This window comes from Gavialis gangeticus, unplaced genomic scaffold (assembly GCF_001723915.1).
Source record: "Gavialis gangeticus isolate Ggan-Ray unplaced genomic scaffold, GavGan_comp1, whole genome shotgun sequence".
Lineage (NCBI taxonomy): Eukaryota > Metazoa > Chordata > Crocodylia > Gavialidae > Gavialis > Gavialis gangeticus.
This window is the reverse complement of record NW_017729029.1, coordinates 14,096,641-14,107,778: the sequence shown is the minus strand read 5'-3', so window position 1 is coordinate 14,107,778 and position 11,138 is coordinate 14,096,641. Positions and strand designations below refer to the sequence as shown.

Below are 11,138 nucleotides of genomic sequence, written 5' to 3'. Positions count from 1 at the left end.
GAAAGAAATGCCTGACACGTTCTCTCTCCCGGGATGGCTTAATTCAAGAAAATTTAGAGCCTCTTCAGATGTGTCGAACGTAAAATAAAAGCCGGTTGTCAGGCACATGCCAGGAATGGTTTCAGAAGGAACGGCCTGGCTCCTCTGTGCACTGGACTCGCAAGCTTCAGGTGGCTTCAGCCTTTATCGTGGCCCCAGCACAAAGCTTGGGCATTTTGTCACGTGGGTAATTCAAGTGGCAACAAGGAGAAACCTTGCGTGATGAAGCTGAGCAGTGCTGGGCCCTTTGTTTGAGGGACATTTTCATTGTCCTTCTCCATTCTTCCTTGGTGCCTAAAAATGCACCATGTGCAGGATATATGCAAGTTCGTTATGCTACTTCTTCTAGAGGTGGTACAGAGAAGGCTATTTTTCAGTCTCTCGTAGCAGCTGACTTCTTCTATTTTATTGGCACTCACTGCTATCCCACCTTAGCACTCAGTGGGCACATGTGCACAAGATGCCCGCTGCACAGTTGTTACTGCGCCGTCATTTAGTACTTGCAAAACTAAGTACTAAACGACTGCGTGGTAACTGGCGATACTCTGCAATTGCGTCCTGGCACGGTTGTCTAGTGATGCTTACTGTGCAGTAGCGTTGCATCGTGGTTCGTGCCTAGCAGCACTACTGCGCAGTAGTAACGAGCTGCTGCGCAGTAAGCATCTCGTGTAGACGCAGCCGGTTACTGTATTTCTCCAACACAAAGACAAGAGCCAAAACCTCTCTTTCCATATGAAGTCCTACCCCGGGGATAATAATACTTTTTGTTGTCTCTGTAGTTGCTCAGTGTATACACCATGAGTGTTGGCATAGCGTGATGTTTCAGGAAGGAAATGCAGTTGTTATTGGAACTGGCTGGGAAAGTGCCAGGTTGTTGCAACTGAAATCATTTCTGAGATTCATATATTTTTTTTCCTAGTATGGTATCATTCCTTTTTAGTTCTCCCAATCCATAATAATGATAATGTCTTTTGGTCATTCAAAGCATGGGCCAGGAGCCTGTTTCTTTTTTGAGGGGATTTTCCAAGGTGGTTAAGGGCAATCAGGTCTGCAGTTCTGCGGGGTGCTTCAAACCCGTGTACAGTCCAGGCTGAATAAGTGCAATCCCCACTTTGGGGTGGGGGGTACTGAGTGATCATGCTTGTGTGGTGTCATGTTTTGGTGACCATGTAGTTCTTCCTAGCCTGATGGACCTGTCCCATGGAAAGTGACTGTTCTGGGGAGTAGGATAATGTGTGTGGAAGTGTACGTCTGCTGCTTTATGAGAGACCCCAATGCTGGCGACTCCACACACTTCAGAGCCTTCCTTCCGTTGAACATCTGTCCGGTCTGTTCCTCCTATCTTGAATTTTGTTTCTCCATGTGCTTGTGATCCGATGACCCATGTCTAATTGCGCATGGCAGCTAAATGTGCTTCAGAGTGTTTTACTTCAGCAAACTGGACGTGGGACAAAGCCGACGGGAAACCAAACAAAACTCTCATTGTGTGTTTCTTTTTTAATCCTCATCAGCGCCATTCTCTCTCAATGCAGTGGTCTCCGTGGGCTGGAACGCCTCTCGAACCAGTTAGTAAGTTTATTTTACTGCAGAACAGCGGCAAGGTCCTATACCCCTGGCTGGGAAGACAGCCGGGGCTACTTGAAAAAGGCCTCTGCACGCTGATGGGTGCATGTCGTGCGCGATATGCGGTGTTGTATATGCTGGCCAGCACTGTGCGCATGGCCTCTCTGCCACGTGCACAAGTCCAGCAGCAGCGGCACTGCGGAGCATGTTCCTTGAGGCTCGCCAGAGGCATTTGCTTGTGTGCATCGCTCCCACCCTGGCCTGGAAGACGAAGCAGTTAGCAGCATGCGTTGCATTGGGGATGACATCATGCCTTAATAAAATATTCCTTGACATCGCAGCTAACAAATGGAGATAAATCCAAGGTAGCAGACGGAGCAAGTCAGAAATGCAAACCCTTGGCTCTTATTTTCGTGCTTTGTTTAAAAGGACATACCCCACACATTGTTTGCACAACTCCCATGTACACCTTGCTGGTCCAAATGGGTTCTTTTACAGTGACTCAGTCTGTTAATTAATTTTGTTTTGTTTTGGCTATTCAATTAAAGCTTTGCAAAGAAGCCAGCATGAAAATATAACCCATGATTCTCATATACCCGTAGCCCTTTGCATGTCGTTCTGCTAAGGTGAAGAGTCTTAATTTGGGCACCCATTGCTTTTGTGTATCGCTCTTTGCCCTGTGACTGGTGAGAAGGAGCCTTACTTTAAATGGGAATTGGGTTCTTAAATGTTAGCTCCATGCTGAGGAAGGGCAAGGAAAGCAATTCAACCTCTGCATTGTGGGATGGATCTTGGGCAAAGTCCTTTGTCTCCTTTGACTCCCAGAAGGAGTTGTTGTAGTGAAGGGCAGGCTCTTCCTGTTTGTGGCCCTGCTAGAAGGCTTGTGGGGTGGACTTGACCCCTCTCATGCAGGGCCTTCACTGCATGAAGTTGAGATGTCTTGAGGATGCATGGGCGGCTTTTTGCCTTAAACCAAGCTACGCGTGCAATGGCGCAGTTGTTTTTTGAGACTCATTGCCATTGTGCTTTAAACCCTGGAGGCATCTTTCTCTAGAGCTCAGTGTTGCTTGTGTAGAAAGTGGCTTTTTGACCCTCTTCCTTTTGGTTTGACAGACTGAATTTGGCTTCCACCTTTTCCATGTTTCCCCTCTGTGTGGTCATGTCTACATTGTCTTGCAAATGAAACTCCCTCTTTTTTATGCACAAGTGATCTGCCTCTTGTACCTTGAGCCCCCCCTTGGAAACATACTTCTTCTGCAAAGCTTTTCAGCTGCAGCTTCTCTGAGATGCTTGCTGTCTCTGGTGGAAGATTTGCTTTGTGGTGTGGGTATATCTGAACTGTACCATCTAAATCAGGGGCTGTTGCACACTCTTGTTCCTTGGGATTTCCACTGACCAAGACATCTCTGTATGGAGAAGAGCCAGGGGTCAGATCCTCAGACTGGTGTTTGGGAGAGGCAGGACATCATTTCTTGCACTTCGCGCAGTGCAGCACTCCTGGGCACAGCTCCTTTAAAAACGCCAAGCATGGAGATTTTCAATTTAATTCTTCCTGGCCTCCGTGTAGGAAAAGCACATGCTTAAGGTTAAATAATTGTCTCCTGAACTGGGACAGCTTATCTGATATCTAGCAGCAGACCTGCAGGTGAAAGGCCCAGCAAAAACAATGAACAATTAAGGGGAAACAAATGAAAAATTAGCAGGAAGGCAACTCATGTCTCACTTTTTTGCATCCTTTTGACTTTTTGCTTTGCTATTTCATGTAGTGTTGTTTCCAGACGGTTACTCTTTCATTCTCATTATCCGTTCATATTGCTGTTTCTTCCTCTTCTACTTTTTAATGGATGATTTGAACACAATGAGAGGACCTGATTTATCTGTAAATGCTGAGCCGCTCAAGAAGGAATCATACCTTTGGGGTCTCCCCCCCAGTTTTATTTTAAATGGCAATCTGCTCTATGCCAGCCTCCATCAGATTTATGTGCCATTGTGTTTTTCACAAGTGCAAAAAAACCCCAGACTCGTTTTAAAAGTTGTTTCCATCAGAAGTTATGGTGGGTTAAATGATGTGTGTTTAAATGATCCTCAGCATCTTATTTAGTTTGCCATTAGGAGGATGACACAGATTTCCTGCCAATTGATGAGATCAGTGCTTCTGTATAAGTAACAATTAACACCGAGCAGGTTTTTCTATTCGCAACTGTCTGCTTTATTTAACTTTATCCTTTTGCTTTCTAGTTAAAAACCAAAGGAAAGATAAAAGTTCAGTTTGGCAAACATGCTGGTAAATGGGATCCAGCCCTAAAACGAGTTGAAGATCATCCTCTCAGATCAAGCCGCTCTGTTGTGTTTCGATGCATACTTTGTGAATACCTACGTGATGTAACGACTTGACATCCAAGGCATTTAGGAGCACAAGTGGCACCGGGGTATCGGTTTTCCTAATGAAAGACCAAGCAAAGTTCAGGCTGCTTGCATACCAGGCTTAGTGCTGCATTAGAGAATTGCTGCTCTGTTCCTTAGAGGATCATCTTCTTGCCTGTTTGGATTTCCAGGTAGATAAAACATTAAATGGAACTAAAACAGCATTCAAATCCTGAAAGCAGAGGTAAGATCCTTATCTCGCTTGGGACTGTGTTGTCTCTGGGATTGTGTTACTCCTGGAGCCCTACTAAGTATTTAATAGGTGTATTGGCGTCTGAGATTACAAGTGCTTTGCTGGAAACCCCATTTTTTGCTCTGATATGCCTTGAGGGAAAGCGCCGCTCAAGTGTTAAGAGACTGGATTCTATTTCATTCGCCCCATATTATTATTACAAATCATATTATCTTAATGAAACCGGGATCCATGTAATATAAATTCTGTTGTGTTTGCAAAAATTAAAGATGCACAGGAATTGCGATCGTGTTACAATAATTGCCTCAAATGTAATGTTAATGCTTTTTCACTTCAGTTGTTCCTTGTTGATTGAACAACCTTTTTCTGTAGGCGGTAAATCTCAATGGTCCAACTAATAAAGATCTAAATAGCCTAATAATGTTTCAAAATGTACCATTACTGTGCATTGTTTTAGGAAATGACAGTTTTTCATCCAAAACCCCAAATCCAAACAAGTCGATGTGACAATAGCATATGTCTGAAGTGACTAATAACTAAAGCCTTGGGTGCTTACCTGTTTTTGCAAGGTATTGGTTCAGAATTCAAGAAATAATTTGTATGGCATAAAGGAATATATCATAGCTCAGTGATCTCGACAAACGCTAACTTAACAATATTGGTTTCAAGTGGGAGTGTGAGATCTGTGCTAGAACTTTATTTGGAATATACCACCCCCCCTTATGCAGCATGTTCAATGCAAATACTGAAGCAGTTTAGCTTTAAATCAGTCTGGAAGGGCTCCTGCTGTCCTTGAAAACTGCATTTTATTGTGGAAGTGTAATTGCACCACAACGCCAGTGTAGAAAATGGTCTCTGGATCAGCTTGTTTCACCCCTCTGTGCATCACTGCAAATTTTGACAACTGGGGAGAGCAGGGTATTCTGAGGGGGAGACCCTTGGTGATGGGTCTTGCTCCTTTGGGCTGCCTGTAAGAGCCTATGCTCTGTCCTCCAAAGTGTGGCACAAACCTCCTTTCTCTAGAGATGTTTCATTTTGAGGCACCAAAGCCTTGTGAAAGTGTTTGCTTTCATTTTGATGTCTTCCTATTTGAATGCTAGCAAGACATCCTGCCAGAGCCAAAACTCCTGATTTTTGGCTCAGCTTTTCAGTGGTGAATTTGGTGTTGTGTCGTAGGTGAAAATGCAAGATTTTCTCCATCTGCGGGATTGCAGGAGTTAGGGGAACAGCAGTGGTGTGGCACATGAGGTATAATACTGGCTGGTGTTTTATTCTGAGTGTATGCTATTGGACCAGAGGCCACTTGTCGGCAGGGTTGCCTATTTGGCACCTGTCTCATCTGGTCTTTCTCCTGGTCCTTTCCACTTGTCTTCTACACCTTGCTGTCAAAGAAATAACAAGAATGGGGAGGTCAGCCATCAAGTTGTTCTATGCTGGAGCATGTGTGTCATGGCCTCATCCACAGGGCTCCGCCTTCCCTACACCCTGTCCTCACTGCACCTAGTCAGGTTGGTGTTGATCCACTTTGTCTTATTTCTTGAGTGAGCTGGGCAACTTGCCTGGACTCACGTTCTGTAAAGACCGCTCACCCTCGCAGGGGTATTTTCTCATTGAAAGGTGATTCGTCTTCTCCCAGTCTGTGTCTGTCACTTCCATCTTGGAAGAAACCTCAATTGTCCTTAGTTTTTTTCCAGCCTCCTCACTCCCTGGAGGGTTGTAGGGCATAAGTTGGGGCTCTCAGTATCTTCCCAGAGAGCAGGTCCTCTATCCATCTATCAGCACCCCTTTTCTCCGATGATTCAAGGGGCCAAATCTGAGTCGAATTATCTCCCCTCTCTATAGGTCTCAGATCAGGCTCCCTTTTCTCTTCCTAATCCCAGTTGCCACTCCCAGCACAGGCTCTGTTAGTCGGCTGTCAGCAAGCCAGCCAACTAACAATGGGTGGTCCCCCGTTACACCCCTGCAAGAAGAAGCTAGTGAGTTAGTAAAGTTCTGCCTTTGGGGGCGGGTATGGACTGGGAATTATGTAGTCATCCAAGGGAGCTTTTCACATGCGTCTAAAGGAAGAATTTTATTGTAAAGATCTGATCCTGCTTCTGTTGAACATCACATGACACCAGCTCCCATTGACTTTGATGAAAGTGGGTGGTGGCTTGAAGCAATAAAGCCAAGAGTGAATGGGTTACAGTGCTGGTAGGCCTTCCTGCTAACGGAAGGCCGCTTTGTAAAATTGAGGCAGCCGGGCGCCTTGCGGAAAGAGGTGCTCCAGTTCTGTCCAGTGCAGAAATTGCTGGGGCAGGTGGCATTGCCTTGCTGTGCAGAAGGCCAGACTTGCTGACGGCTGTGGTCTCTCTTGGCTGCAAGATCAGTCAGTCTTGCAGAGCTGGTGGTTGATCACAAGCTCAGTGGGATAAGCTGGCACAGGAGGAATGAAAGAACTGAGAGGCATGACATCGGAGAGCTGAGCTCTTGCTCCCAGTTTCCAGATCATGTCTGTTTTGAACGCTAGCATGGGCAGGGATGGTGGTATGGTTGGAAACTGCTTTGTGTGCAGATGGCATGGGTGATTCCCTCTGTTGGCCCCTGGTTTTTAGGGAGAGAGGAGATGTGGCGGGGAAGAACTGCTGGTTGCATTTCAACGGTGCTATGCTAGCATCTGCCAGCTGGAGGTCTAGCCCCACGGCTGCATCAGGAGTAGATATTAAGGTTGTTGGTTGTAGCCATGTTGGTCTAAGGACAAAGTTCTTTGGATAAATGTGATATCTTTTATTGGACCAGCTAAGTAGTCGGAGAAATTGTAGATCTTAGAACATTTTTCGATTCCAAGGCATTGTCATAGGAACATCCAGGTGTAGAGAGGTGAGATGACTTACCCGAGGCCTCTCAGTAAGGCAGTGGCAGAGCTGGGAGGAGAACGCAATGCTCCTGTCCCTATCTTAGTGCTCTGCTCACTAGGCTACGCTGGCTGCCCTGCAGTATGCTATGGTGAGAGGTTTGCTTGGCTTAACAAGACATTAGCGCATGCTTCAAAACGGGATATGAAGGAAGAATAGTAGCTTCTAAATCTCTCTGGAAGGATTCTGTATGGTCTGAGAGTGAATGTTGGATACGTACCGGCAGTTTTCCCCCTGCAGATGCATGAAATGATTTAAACGTCTCTGTCTTCCTAATCTAAGCTGCCTTTTCTCCGGCAATCTCCTTGCCTTATGGCTACAGACACAACACTGTAAGCATTTGCTCTCTTGCAGCTATGCCCCTTTGTAAAACCTAGCAAATGCCAAGTGCTGTTTTCAGCTGTCACCTGCGGGGAGTGAAGAGTATCTAGTCATTTGGAACCATTGCATTTTCCAGTTCACTAAGAGACAACTTCTCCAGCAATGGAGATCTAATAAGGAAAAAATAAAAACCACCCAAACTCATGGCTGCTGGCATAGTTATTTCCAAATCAAAATGACACCACAGCAGAGCAGCCTTAAATATAACGATGTCTGGTTTTTTTTTAAAGCTGTGCTGTGCGGTCTTAAGATTTAAATAAGAGGGTTTGGGGCTTTTTTTTTAAAGTTAGTAGTTTAGTCATTCTGTCCATTTTGCTGGAAACAACAGGAGTTCTCTCTGATGGGGAACTTCTAATGCTGGCACATATCTTGATATTCGCTCTCTCTCTCTTGCGTGTGTGCATGTGTGCGTTGCATGCACTTCTACAGGTAGGTTTAGCTGAAATCTCCTGTGCAGTGGTGACAGAGGTATGAAGGAGATGCTATACAGAATCAGCTATTAAAATTTGGTTTGACAAACTGCATGTCATGCCCAATAGTGCCTGTAGGTCCCCACTGCATTGAGTGCCTGCGATTTTTGTATGGTTAGGTGGAAAGCTTCACGAGCTGGGGACCTTTGGGGCTTCACTCTGCAAGTTTATCCCCTTAGAAGCAGGCAACATTTTTTTTTTGTCTACAATTTTCAAATTCTGCAGCCTTTTCCTTACAAAATATATATTTCCCCTACTCTTCAGCTCCTCATTAGTCCTGTTTACACACCCCCTCAATTATCTGGATGCATTTCCTTTCTTTGTCACACATACATAATGGAAATTTTGCTGCATCTGATTTCCAGTGAAAACGAATTAATTTGCTTTCTATTTTTCATGGTGCATCTATAACAAATCATAAGCAACTGGGCTAGGGGGAGAAGGTAGTAAAGACGGGTAGTGGAGCAGGGTGAGGCATGCATGTGTGTGGTGGGATTTTGTTTAGCTCAGTGGACTTGCAGATAGATGGGCTAATGCCAGCAGATGTGGAAGAGCAAAATGACGCTTGTATGAGACAAGTTGTGGTGCTTTCTGCTGGTGTCAGCAATGCTGCAATGCATCCGCCTTGTTTCTCTTCTGTCTTGATGCATGTCCAAACCAACCCCTGGAACTAAATACTCTGAGCCCTGCAACTGCAAACGCTCTCTGCTTTTTAATGGGCCAGTCTAGCTCCATCCCTGAACTTTGCATGTCAGGTTTATCTCTGCTTCTGTTTCCTTGCCTGTAGCATGGTCCCAGTGAAAAAATGGAAGAGAAACCTAGGGCAAAAATGTCAGTTGCCAGTAGTTTTTATACAGCAAAACTGAAGCACTTAGTGAGATTTAGGATTAGTTCAGAATCTGTCTTGTGGATTTATGGTCTCTTTAGGCACATTAAAGCATCTGTAAGTTTGAAGGCAAGTGCAGTGGCAGGAAAGGGATTAAAAACAGAACTTTCAATAAAGGGAAACAGAGAGGAAATGGTTTCCAAAGCTGCCTGCTGCGCGTGCCTCCTGCCGGAGAGCTTGCCGTTTAGACGTGCTAACCACTCTGGCCGTGGATGATAAACACGCTGCCTTCATTTAGGAGATAATGTCGAGTGGCTATCAGTTGGCACGGTGCTCTGCAATGTGAAGCGAAGGCCCCTGCCATGCTGTTTAATAATGCTTTTGTTCCCGTGTGTGTTCACCACAGACCTGGCACATTTTCAGCACCGGAGCGCAGTGAAATAGAGTGTCGGAGGGGACTTGGGATCAATGGAAACCAAGCGGCGGAGCAGGAGCAGGGAGGAGACAAGAATCTGTCTGACAAGAGCAGATGGCCTTTAGGGAGGGCAGAGTGAATAAATGGGATGGGAAACATCCTGTGAAACTCCTTGGTGAAAGCCGTGCTTGCAGGGTGGAGGTGGCAGAGGTTGGGACAGCCGCTGATGTGGCCAGGGCAAGGGTGGACGAGACTCCAAGAAACAACGGAGCTGCACGTGCGATCCCTTTGCAAAACCCCACCTGGATGCGGAGGAAAGCCAAACTCAGGGAAAAGCAGGTTAGAAACAGGCAGGAAACAAGTCAGGCTGACGCTTCTCAAGTGGCACCTGCTGGAGTTAGCTCTGGAGGAGGAAGCTCAGGGGTCAGAGGCAATACGGACACAGCGGCGCAATGGTGAGTTGGGTGATTTCATGGAGTTGAGGGACGTTATGGCTAGAAGGGACCTCATCAGATCGTTGGGGGAGCAGGGGATTGCAACTGGAGCAGGACTCCTGCCACCTCCACCAGACCCCTGACAGACCTGCAGGGCCCCTGCAAAGGGACTCTTACCCACACTCAGTTTCCTGGGTTTCACAGAGTTTTCAGCATGGGTAGTACTGTCCCTGTCCTCACGCTGCCTGTAGCAATCAGAAGGTTCATTAAATACAGGCATACAGTGAAGGAGAAGAAATAACCAAAAACTTGAATGGAAGAGCAGTAGGCAACCTCTGCAGACCCCTTGTCTGTTTTTCACTCAATAGCTAGCTAGCTCCCAGCTCCCAATTGCTGTATTCTTCTGGTAAGGAGCATCACTAAACGATGACTTTTATTGCTACGCAGGTCACAGAAGCAGGCACGCATGAGCCCATGGCATTCACTGCCTTGCAACGAAGTGCTAATGAGATTTGTTCCCACCCCCACAATGTTGCTGGATGTATGAATATAGAAGACTGCTTTTTCGAGTGCATTGTTCGTGTCCACTCCCCTCCAGTGGTGCTGGCGAGAGCCTTCAGACAGCACCAGTAGCCTGGTGACACTTAATGAAAAGCTGGAGAAAAGCCCACTCGCTGTAAAGAAGATAATAGCAACCTTCTAATGTGTGATCATAACTGGTCCCTGAATTTTATGGGCAGCCTAATATGTTGAGCCAGCTTTGTTAACTGAGCTGCTCTAGGTGGCTTGCATTGCTCGCAAGATCATGAAGCACAGGATATCATCTCTTCCTTGTCTTCCCCTTCCTGAGAAACTACTTGGGGAAATAAACTTCCTCGAATAGTCCTATTCTGCTTGCATTGTAGTTACAGCTCCAGATTTCCTGTCAACTTCAAATAAAAGTCCTCTGCTTGAACCTGCGGTGTAAAACATCTCGGCTCTAAAAGACAACATTTTGATGAGCTCAACTGGCACTGACATGTCATTTTTATTGTTTTAAAATGTTCTGACAATTCCATTCATATCTTTGGCAACCAAACAAGCAAATTTATGTCTGAAGCCATTGTTCATTTTGAAAGTGTCATTGCTAAATGAGGCAGATTTGAAGCAGTTGATTTCTTTCCTGCATGGTGGGAAGTCCATTTCTCAATAATGAAAACAGAGTTTTCTTGCAAAATTCAATTAAACTCAATATAATGCATAAATCAGAGCGGAGCTCTCGTGGAGTTCCCATATGTGCAGTGATAAAACTGGAGAAAGTGTTTGTTCCTCACGCTGGCCAAGAGCTTATGGGTTGCAAAACTTTTTTTTTTGTGGCAATATTCACCTTTTGTCTGGTCGATAGCTTTTTATAAGATCTCAGGTGGGAGAGAAGAGGGTTTGGGATGCTTCATAGGCTCAATTGGCCATCCCAAGAGCTTGGACTTCAGTGGAAATGCTCAGCTTTTGAGCTGTACGGT

General features: G+C 45.6%; 1 protein-coding gene across 1 annotated transcript in view; it reads left to right on the top strand.

The window, feature by feature from the left end:
- The window catches only part of GPC3 (glypican 3), a 228,571-nt gene that overhangs the window by 45,642 nt on the left and 171,791 nt on the right, over positions 1-11,138 (top strand). The window lies entirely within an intron of this gene.